Genomic DNA, 15,256 nt, shown 5'->3' on the forward strand with positions numbered 1-15,256 from the left:
AATTTAATGTCACAATGACGCTGAATAAAAAAAAATCACTTATTTTAATGAAATATCTGTAAGGTTTTAATCACGAAATCAAATTATCACTTTAGATGATTATTAAGTAACAGCCACTTGTGGTGCACGGTATGTATATAGATCCGGTTCTATGTGTGTTGTCTTTCAATGTTTCTATAATAGTCATAACCCGTTGCAGGGATGTACATTGGTGTGATTGGAATGCTTTGCAACACCGTGTGTAATAATATCAACATGCAGTGGCTGTGATTTGATTTCAAATTGATTGAGATTTTAGCAGGTTTTAATGTCGGTACCTTGTTGTAGGTCAGTTGTGCTGGCGCTATTATTAACCTCAGTACGTACATATGTGTTTAATTGTACTTAAAATAAAGTTGATTATGTTTTAGTGGCATATGTTGTGTCTTTGTGCTTGTTTACATGTGTTTACTGGTCCTATTACTTTGTTGATGTTTTTCATTTTATGATAAGTTCTGAATAAATAAATCCCATTTATGCATATAATATAAGTCTCAACATTTTGGCCGACAATGAAGAAACTATATAAAAGCTTTTCTACTGTTTGATACATTGCAATGCACAGTTTATTTCAATATTATTTTGAAATAAGATATTTGTTGTTCTACAGCGAATATACCGATGGCAGCTTTTACGCATCGCTCCATTTGACGTCATATGCTAACTATAGTTATGTCACACTGAAGTCAACAGACAAAAATGGCGTTGTTGAAGACTTTGGGAAACACCTCTTTGACAATATTCGCATCCATTCTTGTCAAAGGAAAAATAAGTTCGTTTCAATTTCAGACAATTATAGAACATATGTCCTCGTTTACGTGGTATCTTGGTTTGATCGACAGAACCTAGCTTAATAGAAAACTTTCAGACTCGTTATATAAAATCTAATAAAACTTCTTTCTTTACAGACATTCAGTTACAATTAGAAATAACCTCGGCAGTGAATTAAGAGAAGACCGGTCGATAACTCCTCGAATGATTCTGTGCCTTCGTATGAGGACAATGGCTTCATATTTACGTCCGCCAACAAGATACAATATTGGAATGCAATCAAATAGTTACTCATTGGTCGATCGTCCTCATCTTAATCTCCTATATTGCACTATTATATAAATCTATATATACTTTAATGGTCATTCCTATCGGGAATGATTTCGTTAGAAAGAAATTAACTAAATGAGATTTGTAAACGTTTGCCCAATCCAGTTGTTATCTATGACAATAAAGATTACTAAACCTTATAAATGATCGTATTACCGGAACTCCACTGATTATCCAAGACACCTACATGTATGAACACTTCATTCATCATAAACATTTGGTATAACATCCCTATTGAATTGTTGAAATTAACAGCTCCTAGGTCTCTAGATCTATTTAGACTGTTTTAAATTATGCTTTTCCACAGTTCATATAATAAAGAATACCGATTTTGCATTGCGTTTCATCCATGACTTGGCATCTCCGATTTGGAGAAAATTTTATAGGACATGCATATCAGATAATGATGGGTGACGTCGTCATTAATTGCGATATCGCGTGCATGCCGTGTGATGATGTTCCACAATGTATAAAAAATGGTGAAACATACATGTGAAAAAGATGAGTTAGGATGCACATGTACGTATACGCGTACGTTCAAATATTAATTATCTAACATAATAGCTTATTATTTCATATAACCAAGAATACATGTACAACTTTCGTTTGCTGATATTAATTATGCACGATTTCTGGTAGATCGGATAATGTACGTGATATCTATCATTGATAGAATTTCTAATAATCATTAAGGTATAACACAAAAATCGACGGATTATTGCTGGATAGCTACTAACAGGGTGTTGTTTCATCAAATGATTGGCATACAATAAAAGTTAAATAGCATCATTTCTTTAATATAATTTATTTCTGCAACTTCTTCATAATATCAATAACACGAGGTAAAATCATCCATGACGTCACTGTGTGTAGCTGCTTGACCTTGTGGAACTTTATCGTTGGTTTATGACGTTCCTGTTCTTTATTTTACCACCGACGAGTTTGAAGTTTCGAGCTTCCCACAGCAATGTTCGATGGCAATTTTATCAAACAATGAGTAAAGAAAAAGGAAGACAAAACAAACAGCAAACCGTAGTATTTGATATGATACAGTGTGGGCGTTCATTCTCCTACCATAACATAGTGTCGTATTCATGCATTCAGATATTGGAAGTAAGTAAGAGTATCGGGAGATTGGCTTATATAACATCATATAAAAAGTAACAAATACTCGCTATAACTGCTGGGTGCTTTGATTTATGTTTTGTTAAGTTTATTTCAGAAATGGAGTTTATATTTTCAACATTCATTAGCCATAGAGATGCATCGAATCGGAAAACCAATGCCGTTAAAAGCCCTTAAATGTACAGAATATCGATTCCATTCCCTGCTTATGCATAAGGATAAAGCAGCAGAAAGCAGGTTTTTTTCTTAAATGTGAACCTTTAATGGGAATTTTGTAGCAATAGCCATAAACTTAGTTTGACATTCAATAATTGATTTTAGCAGATGGCGTGTTTATGGTCATCGCTATCTGTTTTAAATGAATCGCTGTACCTATAATGTTAATGCCATTTTGTAAAAGGGTCTTTAAATGAGTATAATAGCAATAACTAATTCGGCGACATCACGGCAGACAGTTAAAATACGGTCGACGACATCAATTTGAACTGTGATGACGTCACTGTGTTATGTAAAATGAATGGTAGTCAAGTCCATAGGCCGAATATGGTAGCTGATCTGTGCTATTTCGTCTTTTATCCTTTCACTTCGAACGAATGAGATTCAGCAAATGACAAACTGCAACCACCATAGTCCAAACATATACAGACATGACAGCTATACATATGTTAACCACAGCAGTTCACACCATTCCGATGATTCTGATACTACCAACTGAACACCAACGATGTTAACACGTGTGTGGATACTTGATTCCATGTACAAGCGATAGAACAACGGTTCCTGGTAAAGTATATGTTTCGCGTACCGCACTGTGTGATTTTTTTTAGTCAAACTACGAGCAACGGCGTTGATACAAATAAGAGACTGAACACGCTGTCAGCAGATACATAAACCAGTATTCACCGGTGTATATCACAACACACTATACCAACAGCTCAGGTGAAACACTACAGGACAGAGCTGCAAAAATGGGGTAGGTCATTTCTGTGCTAGATGTATTTGTAATGACGGCCTATCGGTTGGTATCTACAACAGAGCTGTTTACGCTTTTATTAAGGATCTGTAGCACTATATCCTATAAGTGAAATAACATCACTTACTTCAGATTATCATTCTATCATTTTTTGTCAATGTACAGTTACACATTTTAGTCTTTATCTCATTTGTACACATGTAGCTCAACTCTTCTCGAACGCAATGCAGAGCACATGTAAGTTGAACCCGTCAACTAATGAAAGCTCGTATAAAATATCGGATTATAATGGGTAAAGACGGCGTATACAAAAGTCAATTCAGTATAGTGTTTTTCCGTAAAGAATTTCATTAGAAAGATATAATTTCTTGACTTACACTATCTGTGTTCGTAGGTGATATTTAAACCCAACGTCGCATGGGACTGTTATAAAATCATTCTATTCTATATATTATGTATAACGTTTCCATTCTGGGGAATTTTATGTAATTAGGACATTTGTTATAGAAAATAATTAATATGTGTTGATAACCTCAAAAGATATACTTAACGAAATAAACACTAACACTGGTGTATTATATGCTTAACGATGCAATTCTGAAACAAATCAAGCTGTTGCTCATTGTATCTGTCACATTTCAATTGCAGTCGTACAGCTGGACTTAGTAGAAGTATTCAGAGAATGTGCTACATGTACATTGGACTGTATGTTTGTATGTAAAAATATAGACAAGTATATAATAGACAATTAGATATATATTTATCAAACATCTGTACGTTTCCGACAAAGATGTATCTAAGATCCTAATAAAGAATATATTTGTACCAAATATAAAGTAAACTATATTCTTTGTTGTTGTTCTGTGATATAAAATATACACTACGTTGCCATTCTGTGGTACAAAATATAAACTTCGTTGTCAGTCTGTGATATAAAATTAAATACTTTGTTGTTGTTCTGTGATATAAGATACAAACTGTGTTTACGCTCCGTGATATAAAATCTATATTGTGTTGTCATTCTGTGGTACGAAATAAATACTATGGTGTCATTCTGTGATATAAAATATATACTACGTTGTCGTTCTGTGGGACAAAATATATACTGTGTTGTCATTCTGTGGTAAAAAATAAATACCTTGTTCTGTGATATAAAATACAAACTGTGTTTACGCTCCGCGATATAAAATATATACTACGTTGTCGTTCTGTGGTACAAAATAAATACTTTGTTGTCGCTCTGAGGTAAAAAAATAATAATACTATGGTGTCATTATGTGGTACAAAAAATATACATTGTTGTCGCGCTGAGGTAAAATTAAATACTGTGTTGTTCTTATGTGGTATCAATTATATGGTATGTTCCTCTGTAGTATAAAATGTATATTGTGGTGTCATTCTTTGATATGGAATTTAAACCATTTTTTCAGGTTGTCGTTTATGCTATATATGATATGTAACAGGTTGCTTCTCTGCGGTATAATATACATATATTCATTCTACGGTAAATGTAATTTTTACAGGACACTTTCTAAAATATCGGTTAACCCAACCCATTCCGCTAGTCTATTTTTGCTGCCTACTTAGGTTTCTGATATCGTTTATTAGCCTACGTTATAGTTGAATATTTTCTGTCAATAGATACAAGTACAATTACCTGAGTAAATCACCGTTTTATCAGTGTTAACGGTAAGACGGAGTTGTTAGGACGCGGGATTACCTAGGTGCTACCGAAACGTAATCACAGTAATGCTAACATACAGATACTTATCATCTCAAAAGACCGCAGGCTTCGGCAAATTTGAATCTTTCGCATAAAAATATACTTAGCTTCCATTTGTCCCAGTGTGCGGCAGATAAAACTAACCATGACACACTCTTATACAAATGTTACCACGGTTTCCTAAAATATTCCCAGGTCGAGGTTTTAGCACTCAGCCTGCTAGATAGATTCAAGGTAAGGTAACGCTACTTACTGTAATATCTCCTCAAATCTAATTTCAGAGAGCTTATTGATATCATTTACCTATATTTAACTTTGGAATTTGTATTAAAAATAATCGATTCGAGTAGGAAAATGCAGTTGTCTTTTTTTTTAAATTTGAAATTGACCTTGTGCCATAGACTTCACGAGTATAATTCATATCCCCTACACGCTCAATCAATATGGAACGCCAAAAAAAGAGGATTTTATTTCAATATGCAACACTAAAGATACATCCACATAAAATGTACAGGACAAGAAGTTGGCATGTCTTGCGTCAGAAGATGCACAATTCATTCAATATTCAAAATATCTGCATCCGAAACAATTCGGGAACGGTCGACCATGTTGTAAGCTGATGTACCGTACCGTCACAGTCGACACACCTTATATTCAATGTTTTACGGTTTGGTATAGTCAAATTAGAAACAAATCAGATGTTATAATGGTTGGCATCGTCACGATCAGATTCGAAACAAATCAAAAGCTATAAGTTTTGGTATCGTCAGATTCGGAAAATATCAAATATTGCTAGCTGTGGTATAGCCACATTTCGAAAAAGATCCAATGATATAAGCTTTGTTTCATATTCGAAACCTAACAAATGTTGCAGGCTCTGTTGTCGTCACTTTGGAAACATATAAAATGTTATTAGCTTTGATATTGTCAAATTCCTAAACATATCAAGTGTAAGCTCTAGTACTGTCACATACGAAATACACTGTATATCAAATGATGTAAGCTCTGGTACCGTCACATACGAAATGTATAAAATACTGTAAGCTCTGGTACCGTCACATACGAAATGTATAAAATACTGTAAGCACTGGTACTGTCAGTAACGAAATATATAAATTACTGTAAGCTCTGGTACCGTCACATACGAAATGTATAAAATACTGTAAGCTCTGGTACTGTCAGTAACGAAATATATAAATTACTGTAAGCTCTGGTACTGACACATACAAAATATATCAAATGTTGTAAGCTCTGGTACTCACACATACGAATTATATCAAATGCTGTAATCTTTGGTACCGTCACATACAAAATATATCAAATGTTGTAAGTTCTGGTACTCTCACATACAAAATATATATAAATTACTGTAAGCTCTGGTACTGCCACATACAAAATATATCAAATGTTGTAAGTTCTGTTACTCTCACATACGATATATAAAATGCTGTAAGCTCTGGTACTGCCACATACAAAATATATCAAATGTTGTAAGTATCAAATGCTGTAAGCTCTGGTACTCTCACATACGAAATATATCAAATGCTGTAAGCTCTGGTACTGTCACATACAAAATATATAAAATATTTTAAGTTCTACAACTCTCACATACGAAATATATCGGAATGCTCTACCCGAACGAAAATTGAACATTCAAAATAACATATCAATTGTCTTGCTAAAATTACATACGAATTACTAAGAAGTTTTTTCTGTCTCCTGCACAACCGTGTTTTTATTCGCAGGTAAAATATTGAATATGCCGCGATAGACAAAAATGGCTAAACTTTGACCAAATTCTGAGGATAGGATGTACAACAATTCTGTATTTATTGTTTTTCGTAGAGGTCCCTTTGACCTTGATTAACACTACCTCATTTATCAAAAGGAAATGCGTTTAAAACATTAAATCACTTACTGAAAGCTCTCCCGCTCAATAATAACTATTTGATTAATGAATGGTAAGTTTTTTGTGAAAATAATGTATTTTTTAATATAGTTAATGATTGCATGAAGCCTGTAGCGATAAAGAGTACTGCAGGTTATTTCCACCTGTGTACTAGAGGATGTAGGCGCGTGAAGGACGTCCTACCTGTAGCACACCGGCGTAAAGCGCCGTTTTGCCGTAACACAAGGCCGTGAAGCGCCTTTTCAACTGTTTCAATCGGGCGTGAGGCGCCGTTACCTGTGATGCGTGAATACACGTTGATGAAACAGATTCCTATCAATATAATTACCTCACAAAACTGTTATCAGTTAATCTACCTATGGTATGTTGTTCAACACTTACAACTTCGTCTGTGTTATTCTGTGTAGCGGAACCTCGGCAAACTCGGTTTGAAAATATGCTCAACAGTAGCATAAATACACGTGAGATTGAAGTCAATGCCACGTGACATGTAGTTAGAAAAATGAAAATAGCTTACCTTTCATACAAAGTGACGTATTTCCATTCAGAAAAATTCAAACACCCGAATTAAATTCCAATTGCGGCTTTAATGTAACGTCTTGTCAATAGTTAATTATGTCCTTGATGACAACAAAACAACAGTAAGCGTCTGTCATGCATATATAGAAATGTTTGCTTGTCACAAGAAATACAACTAGTTTGGTATTGTTAAGCGTGGTATATGTGGTTGTAGTGTTCACTACTTAGTGAGTAGAGCGATGCCACATCCTACTGTACACTCTGCTCTAGGACTCCGCCAACACTCCAGCGGCTGAAACGCGCCTATATATACGACCGAACGCGGGCAGCCTCTGCCTCACAATTCCATCACTGGCTGTCTCTGATGAAAGTCAACGTAACAAAACTGGAGTGCTTAAGATAAATAATTAAGCTAACCGTGAATAGGTAGGTATGTGTGCTTCCCTCGAGGACATCCCATGACAAGGGACCTCTAGGATTAGTTTAAAGGATAACCACCAAAACAATAGAGAACGTGTATGAGAGATAGCAGCTATTACTACACATCATCCTATGTATTGACTATCGGAACGAGTCACTGCTTTAGATCTATAGTCAGTATACAATGGTTCCCCGGCTAGTATTACAGGTATCTCACGAGGATGGTATAACATGGATGAACATCACATGTGTGAAATTACTCATCATATACGAGAGAAATATTTATAAACAAATATTAGACGAGGAACGAGTTTTTGTTTTAGTTTTTCTTATTTTCATGTTAAACAGAAATCGAAAATCAACATTCTGTCATCTGTAATTACTCGTACCAAGACGTGAAGCGCCAGATGTGTTAATGTGTTAGACATAGCGCATACATTCTACATCTGATTGCACAGTGAAAAGTCGATAGCCAAGGTTTATTGTCAGTCAACAAAAGATCAAGCTAACCAAAAATCCTTCTAAGGCATAGTTTGTAAATAATTTGTGGGTATAGATAAAAAGGGCCATGAACAAACTACAAACAAAAATGTTTAGTAATAATGTAAGGTGTGATAACAAGCGGCGTATTGATTTTAAAACTGAAAAAAAATAGTTCCCGTATATCATCATTAGTGCGAATCTTCACTGGAGTGAAATATCAATTCTATCAGGTGAAGAATATCTAGTAAACCACATGTATTAAGTAAAACAGGAAATGTTCGTCCCTTCATATTTTCGCCCTATTAGACCCTTGAACGAGAGGAGGAAATCAGTACAAAGCAAAATATACTTCAAAAACGTACACATTGCACATGTGCATAATGTACGACCGCATATACAATGTGTATGACAGAATTAAATAGAGGAAATGGTTCTACAATAATGTAAATGTTAAACGGCAAACATTTTGGAGGGCGACGCAATGAAGGTTTAATTTACCAGGTTTCCGGCACTCACAGTCCGTATTTGTTCATGTAATACTAAACACAGCAGTACATACTTACAATGTACCATTTGCATTTCGTGCTCAATTACACTTACCACATAGAATATTAAGTTACCCTAATGTCGATATGTAACACCTGTTCTTCGTGACTAACCGACAGTATTTGTACCAGTTATTCGGAACTCACCGACAGTATTTGTACAATGTACCTGTTATTCGGAACTCACCGACAGTATTTGTAACTGTCATTCGGAACTCACCAACAGTATTTGTAACTGTTCTTCGGGACTCACCGACAGTATTTGTACTTGTATTCAGAACTCACCGACAGTTTTTGTACCTGTTATTCGGAACTCACCGACAGTATTTGTACCTGTTATTCGGAACTCACCGACAGTATTTGTACCTGTTATTCGGAACTCACCGACAGTATTTGTACCTTTTATTCGGAACTCACCGACAGTATTTGTACCTGTTATTCGGAACTCACCGACAGTATTTGTACCTGTTATTCGGAACTCGCAGTCATTGTTTCCCTTCATGTTCACCTGTTTCATCATCTGCTCTCCTTTTATCAACTATTTTCAATGACAAGATACGAGTAAATTTCAATAACAAGAGTTATATAATTTTTATTAAAAAAAAAGGATTTTTATTCAGTAGCGAAGATCGGATTCTTCCTTATAATAAGTGGCGGGTATAAGTGACCCAGATGAGACGTGTAATGACATTGTAATGAAGCATTGTGGAACATGAATTTTTGAAAGAAAAATAGACGACAGACAAATATAACCTTGTTCGATCTAGAAAACATTACAGGGTTATCATGTTATATCAGCATGCTACGTGTCCATGCACAATGAAGGATGTCACACGACGGCGGGTTTTGGAGAAACACATGTACAATGTAAATAGTATAAGTTATAAACAGGTTTTGAGGTAAATTTAGTCTATATCAATAATATATTTGTTCGTACCATAGCAAAACTATATTCAGTATTAAAAAAGATACCAATGAAGTTAATTTCGATGTGATGAGTACTTTATGACGGAGGGTTATACCATGAACATTTTACTAGTTCTTATTTTATACAGTTTTGACGCGTCATACATGTACAGTCCTGCACACGAGTGGTATTTACGCGGACCCTTGACATCACACATCATCAACCACTCACTGCCATGCACATGCATTCGTCCGAAAAGTCAATTTAAAGTATTATCTTGATTTAATCTTATTCCTGATACTGGATTTGTACTCTCCCTGTTTTAACTACACGTGGAAAGGATTACCAGTAACTGAATATCAGAATCTGCGTACAACGGAGAGAGTACAGAAGTGATAATGTGTGAGTACTGGTGACAAAGGAAGAGATACAAGTAGATGTTGTGTACCTGTCGACGAGAGCTGACCATGATTCGTCAGTACATACAGAATCACAGTGTATAGGTAATAAATCACCTCAGTCTTAGCAGAACTTGGAAAGTGTTCCGTGATTCATACGCTACACCATATTAGTATCAAAGATTATTCCATAAAACTATTTGCATCAGAAACCAAATCTTACTTTTGTAAGTATATATCGTTTTAGTTGGCATATATATAAAATATCAATGCCACGATAATAAGATTTCCGTTTTCTTTTTTTTTCTGTAATTTCAGTAGCATTCATAGTCTCATGAACGTCATCTCATTTTGCAACGCAAATAGCTGCTGGCAGATCGCGTTAACTTGTGCTTCCCTTTTAATGCGGAAGTGACGTAAAATGTCATATGTATGTATAGATGTGATAATTACAGCGTAGTTTACGATACCTGCGCGTACTATCATTGCCTGAGTGTGAGGGCAGAAGCCCACACCCACGCTAGATGGTTTGCTGTCAGATATACATGGTAAACATGCTTACTAAGTGTACTCATTATTAATGTACCCGACCTATGCTGTTGTGCTATCGGAAGTCAGAGTAATACCCGGGTGTGAAAGTTCTTTGATTTGCTTTTTCCTTGTCACACCTCTAGCTTGCTACAAGTTTGTTACAAACCAACACTGTCATTGCGAACACAACAATCAATCATATACATAGTTTACCAGATAGCATCCATTATATACACAAGTTAAGGAAGGTCATTCCTGTATGTAGCGGACGATGTATATCTTATCTTTACTTATGCTGTGACGTATTTTAGGAGTATTGACAGCGTGTTGTATTTCATATTTGTGCTTGAATTGTAGTATGCGTTTTGTTCGTATCGACGTTATGGTACGAATGATGGCTGGTTATCGTATAACCGATTCTAATTCATGTTACACTTTGTCTTTTACAATTCGAAAATTACCTAATGCGAGTTAGGTCAGCATGACTGTTTAGACAGTTAGAGAATCTCCTCCTCGGCTGATATATCTCTTTCTCCCACCCTTCACAGTTGTGTCTCCTGTTTTAGCCGGGAAATATGATCTTGTCACCCCCTAGGGGAGAAAGCCTCGTACCGATTAGCACGTGTTCAATTGTGACGTCATCAAAAGTAAATTACGATATGCATACTGCACGTGTGTTTTTTTGTTTACAAACATGACAGGCTACTGTCGGTGGAGTTGTGACTGAAATTATAGGATGGGAGAAAAAATAGCATCCCCTACCTTGATGGTTTAACAAAAAAATCTCCAACCCTCGGGGTGATTTTTTTGTCTAACCCTCGGGTAAGACAACCAAAAACCATCACCCCTGGGGTGGGGTTTGAGATTTTTCTGTCACATCCTCAAGGTAGGGGAAGATTATATTAGACCTACCCTTAACTTAAGGTAGTGGAAAATCCTACTAGTCTGTGTTTTTATTTTGAGACATCTCCGTGTCTACATTGTCTTGAACAAAGAATACAGTAGAACTAAGTAAACAGTCTTAGATACGACATGCCTTTACAAAACAATGCCTATTACAAACATCGTTACAGAGACGTGACGTCTGTCCCAGTAGTGTATGAAACCATGGGTGTACACATACTGTATACTACATCCCATGTAACTGTGCACTCCAAGGATCTCCACTCACAGACAGGTCTCCACACCAATTTCAGATAACTAACATTTTGGCACTGAAATATGAAATCGATTCTTAAACAATGCAAAATCTTTAATGTTCTTTTCAATACTTTTTAGAGTAAACCAAAATGTCTGTGAAGGACGTTGATGCCTTCCTTTCACGACATACGACTGACGGTTAACACTTCATATTATTTACAGTAGTCTCAAGTAAATAATCTCAAGTGAGAAATATACAAAAGACATTTCACCACAAAGAGATATGGCGGGTTGCTATGCCTATTTCCCCAAAGCCATGTTACGCTAGTGCGCGCATCCAACCGTGCACTATTCTGACGCGTCCTCAGGTATGTTTATACAGGTAGCAATATCGGAATCCCGTGTCTAAGAATAGATTATTGTAAACAGACCACATATTTGGTATTTAGGCATTATTTGTTGGTGTTTAAGCACTTGATATAATTATAATTGCCAGTTGGAGGGTAAAACAATTCATAAATTTCATCAAAAATAGTCTTACCTACAAAGCGTAGCTGTACTGTACACGTGTACAGGGATTTGTTGACATGCTCCGATAAAAGTATGTCGCACTAAATAATACAGAAATTATTACTAACAAAACTGATAAATCAATAGGTATGTTATTACAAAGAAAACAAAATTTTCCATCGATTTAAAAAAAAAAAAAAATGCCTTTATTAAGGAAAATGATCACATGCCTAAATATTTAAAAAAAAATATATATAACTGAAGGAGGATAGGAACCTGCACCGTTTATTTTCTAGTCGCAAGTAAACTGCGTTACACATTCGGCTACAAAGAACATATAGATATTGGCAATTACAAACTTATTCAACCCGATAAACACCGGTCGCAGTTTAGAGAAACTTGATCACCCCTGTTTTTCATTATTTTGAGCACTTTCCCAAAGGAGGACCACTTTTCCGTAATAAGATTTGTTTTTGCAAATTACATCACGGTCACAAAAAGTTTATTCAAAAGTTGGTCCTCGGATGGGAAAGTGTTGAAAGTATTTTTTTAAGTCCGGGAAACCCCATCACTTTAATAGATATAGTGTATATGGCTATATTTGCAGTATCATATTAGCAATACCTAATTTCCCAGCAGTTTCAAAATTTATATTCAATTGGTTTTGTATCTTTTGTATGCATTTTTGCTACCCGAAATGCTTTACTCCTTATTTTTTTTCCCCCGTTTTCATAAATACCGACTTAGGGAAATACGGGCAGTTTTCCGCCATACCTCTTTGAATATTCTATGTGAAAACAAAATATGATACTTTTACGGTCTGCTATGAAACCGTATTAATATCTCTTAGGTTTAAAAAAAAAAGCGAAATAAAAGTGGCCGGTAGGAGTTTGGTTTGGTTTGGTTTTGTTTAGTATTGTTTAACGTCCTATCAACAGCTATGGTCCTTTAAGGACGGCCTCCCCTGGGGGCAAGATGCATGCGTGTAGTGTAGTGTATGCGTGTGTGTTTTGGGAGGCTGCGATATGTTCGTGTTTGTCTCCTTGTGATAGCGCTGAACTGTTGCCGACTGTATAGTGCTACCTCACTGAAACATACTGCCGAAGACACCCAGCAGGACACCCCACCCGGTCACATTATACTGACAACCGGCGAACCAGTCGTCCCACTCCTAAATTGCTGAGCGTTAAGCAGGAGTAAAAACTACCATTTGTACAGACTCTGGTATGTCTCGGCCAGAGGATAGAACCCAAAGCATTTCTCACAGGGGAAATCGCTCAACTAAAGGCCAAAAGTGAGGAATTCCCAAGGGAGACATTAGGAAGAAGAAAGTTGTTTAGAAAGAAGAGAAAAGATAAGATCCCAAATTTAGTCGCCTCTTACGAGTGCAGGACAGCATCATTTTGTTCAGATACATGTATATCTGTGGGGTTATTAATGACTGCTGATGTAAATATCGTTCTCTGTATACCCTGAGTACGTCCATGATTGATTTACTCAACATATCGTAAGTATGCTTATTTTCATCAAAGTTCCATGCCGGATTGTTTCTATATACACCCGCTGCATCGTTTCCTATGTGGTTCACAACTTACGAAAGTCTTTAATATCTTAAACCCCAACGTCAGATAAATTCAGCTATATGATGGAGTTATTTGAGTTACATGATAACGAATCCATTGTTAAAGGACCAGTTCTAGATAATTTGGACATTTTACAGTAGGTATTTGACAAGGACACAAAACTGTTAAGGGGGGAGGGAGCGTGACTAAAATCTAGTTGACTTTCGCTAAGCCATGTGAACATATTTTCTGCTATTCATGAAGAATGTTATGGACTATATACGACAATGTGGTACACACAATAGTGTTAATTGTGATTTTGAAATGTTGAACGTTTCTTCAGTTAGCAGTAAAAGAGTATGCGTAAGTATAACTACCATAAAACCATGTATTCACTTGGCTGAAAATAGCAATTCGTTTCCAAACATGCCCTTGGGTGTATGCGCGCTGTACAAACGAAGTACTACGATAAGTGAAACAGAGACAAGCTCAAGTTCGATACTTTTTGAAGGGGAATATGTTCAAACATTTGTGTTAATGACATTTATTTGGCACTTGACTTTTCATTAACCTCTCGTATTTTGATCATACCGTGGACACTGTAAAGAATATCTGACCATTCATGAGGAAACGCCTGCATAATTTATCTCTGGTCTCTTCCACTTCATGGCTTAGCGCGGCCAGTGTACGCAGTTATTGATCAAGTGTTGATCGCACGAAGTACCCAACAACACATTATCGTGAACATGTACTTATAACAACATGGAAGCCTCACACATTTCAAAGATTATTTTAACTACATGACAAAAGCTTTAATATATCATTTCGGAAGAGAAAGTCATACATATGTACCTAGCAGATCTTTTATAAAATAAAGTGCTACTTACTCGACATTTGACTAAGTAAGCGAAATTTTCGAGATAAAAACTTTTTGACAGAAAACCTAAACATTTTGAGGAAGCATCTCGAAATGTCGAGTTATTGTTTTCTCATTTCGAGTCGTTAAATCGAAATCTCGAATTGGAAACACGAAAAACGATAACATTTTCCATGATAAGTGGTCCTAATGATATTCCGTAGAATTAGGCAGCGCTTAGTATTAAAATAAGTGCTGTACATATTTCCGTAGATGTTTTAGACAAAAATTAAAAAAAAAAAAATTGAGGCACAGAGCGAAAGACAAAACTCAAACAATTGTACAGGGAGATGGTTCGCTCCCACTCCAGATTTCCGGCTAAAAACCGTTTGGAATCATGGATGGATTTGTTCCCGTCAAGATGTCAATGAGGCTGTCTAGAGTGCGTAATTTGCATTGTAAACCATACCATTAGCGCCAACTGTTAATCTGTAATGCCAGCATTTGCATGTTAG

At 35.9% G+C, this 15,256-nt stretch overlaps 1 protein-coding gene across 1 annotated transcript in view; it reads right to left on the minus strand.

Annotated features, from left to right (window-relative positions):
• LOC110465093 (5-hydroxytryptamine receptor-like) overlaps positions 1 to 7,674 on the minus strand; it is a 154,355-nt gene extending 146,681 nt beyond the window's left edge. Inside the window, exon 1 of the mRNA XM_021520674.1 lies at positions 7,388 to 7,674. The gene's annotated coding sequence lies outside the window, so the exon portion shown is untranslated. The remainder of the gene's footprint in view (positions 1 to 7,387) is intronic.
• Between the last annotated feature and the right edge of the window lie 7,582 nt (positions 7,675 to 15,256).

This window comes from Mizuhopecten yessoensis, unplaced genomic scaffold (genome assembly GCF_002113885.1).
Source record: "Mizuhopecten yessoensis strain PY_sf001 unplaced genomic scaffold, ASM211388v2 scaffold11053, whole genome shotgun sequence".
In the NCBI taxonomy this organism is placed as follows: domain Eukaryota; kingdom Metazoa; phylum Mollusca; class Bivalvia; order Pectinida; family Pectinidae; genus Mizuhopecten; species Mizuhopecten yessoensis.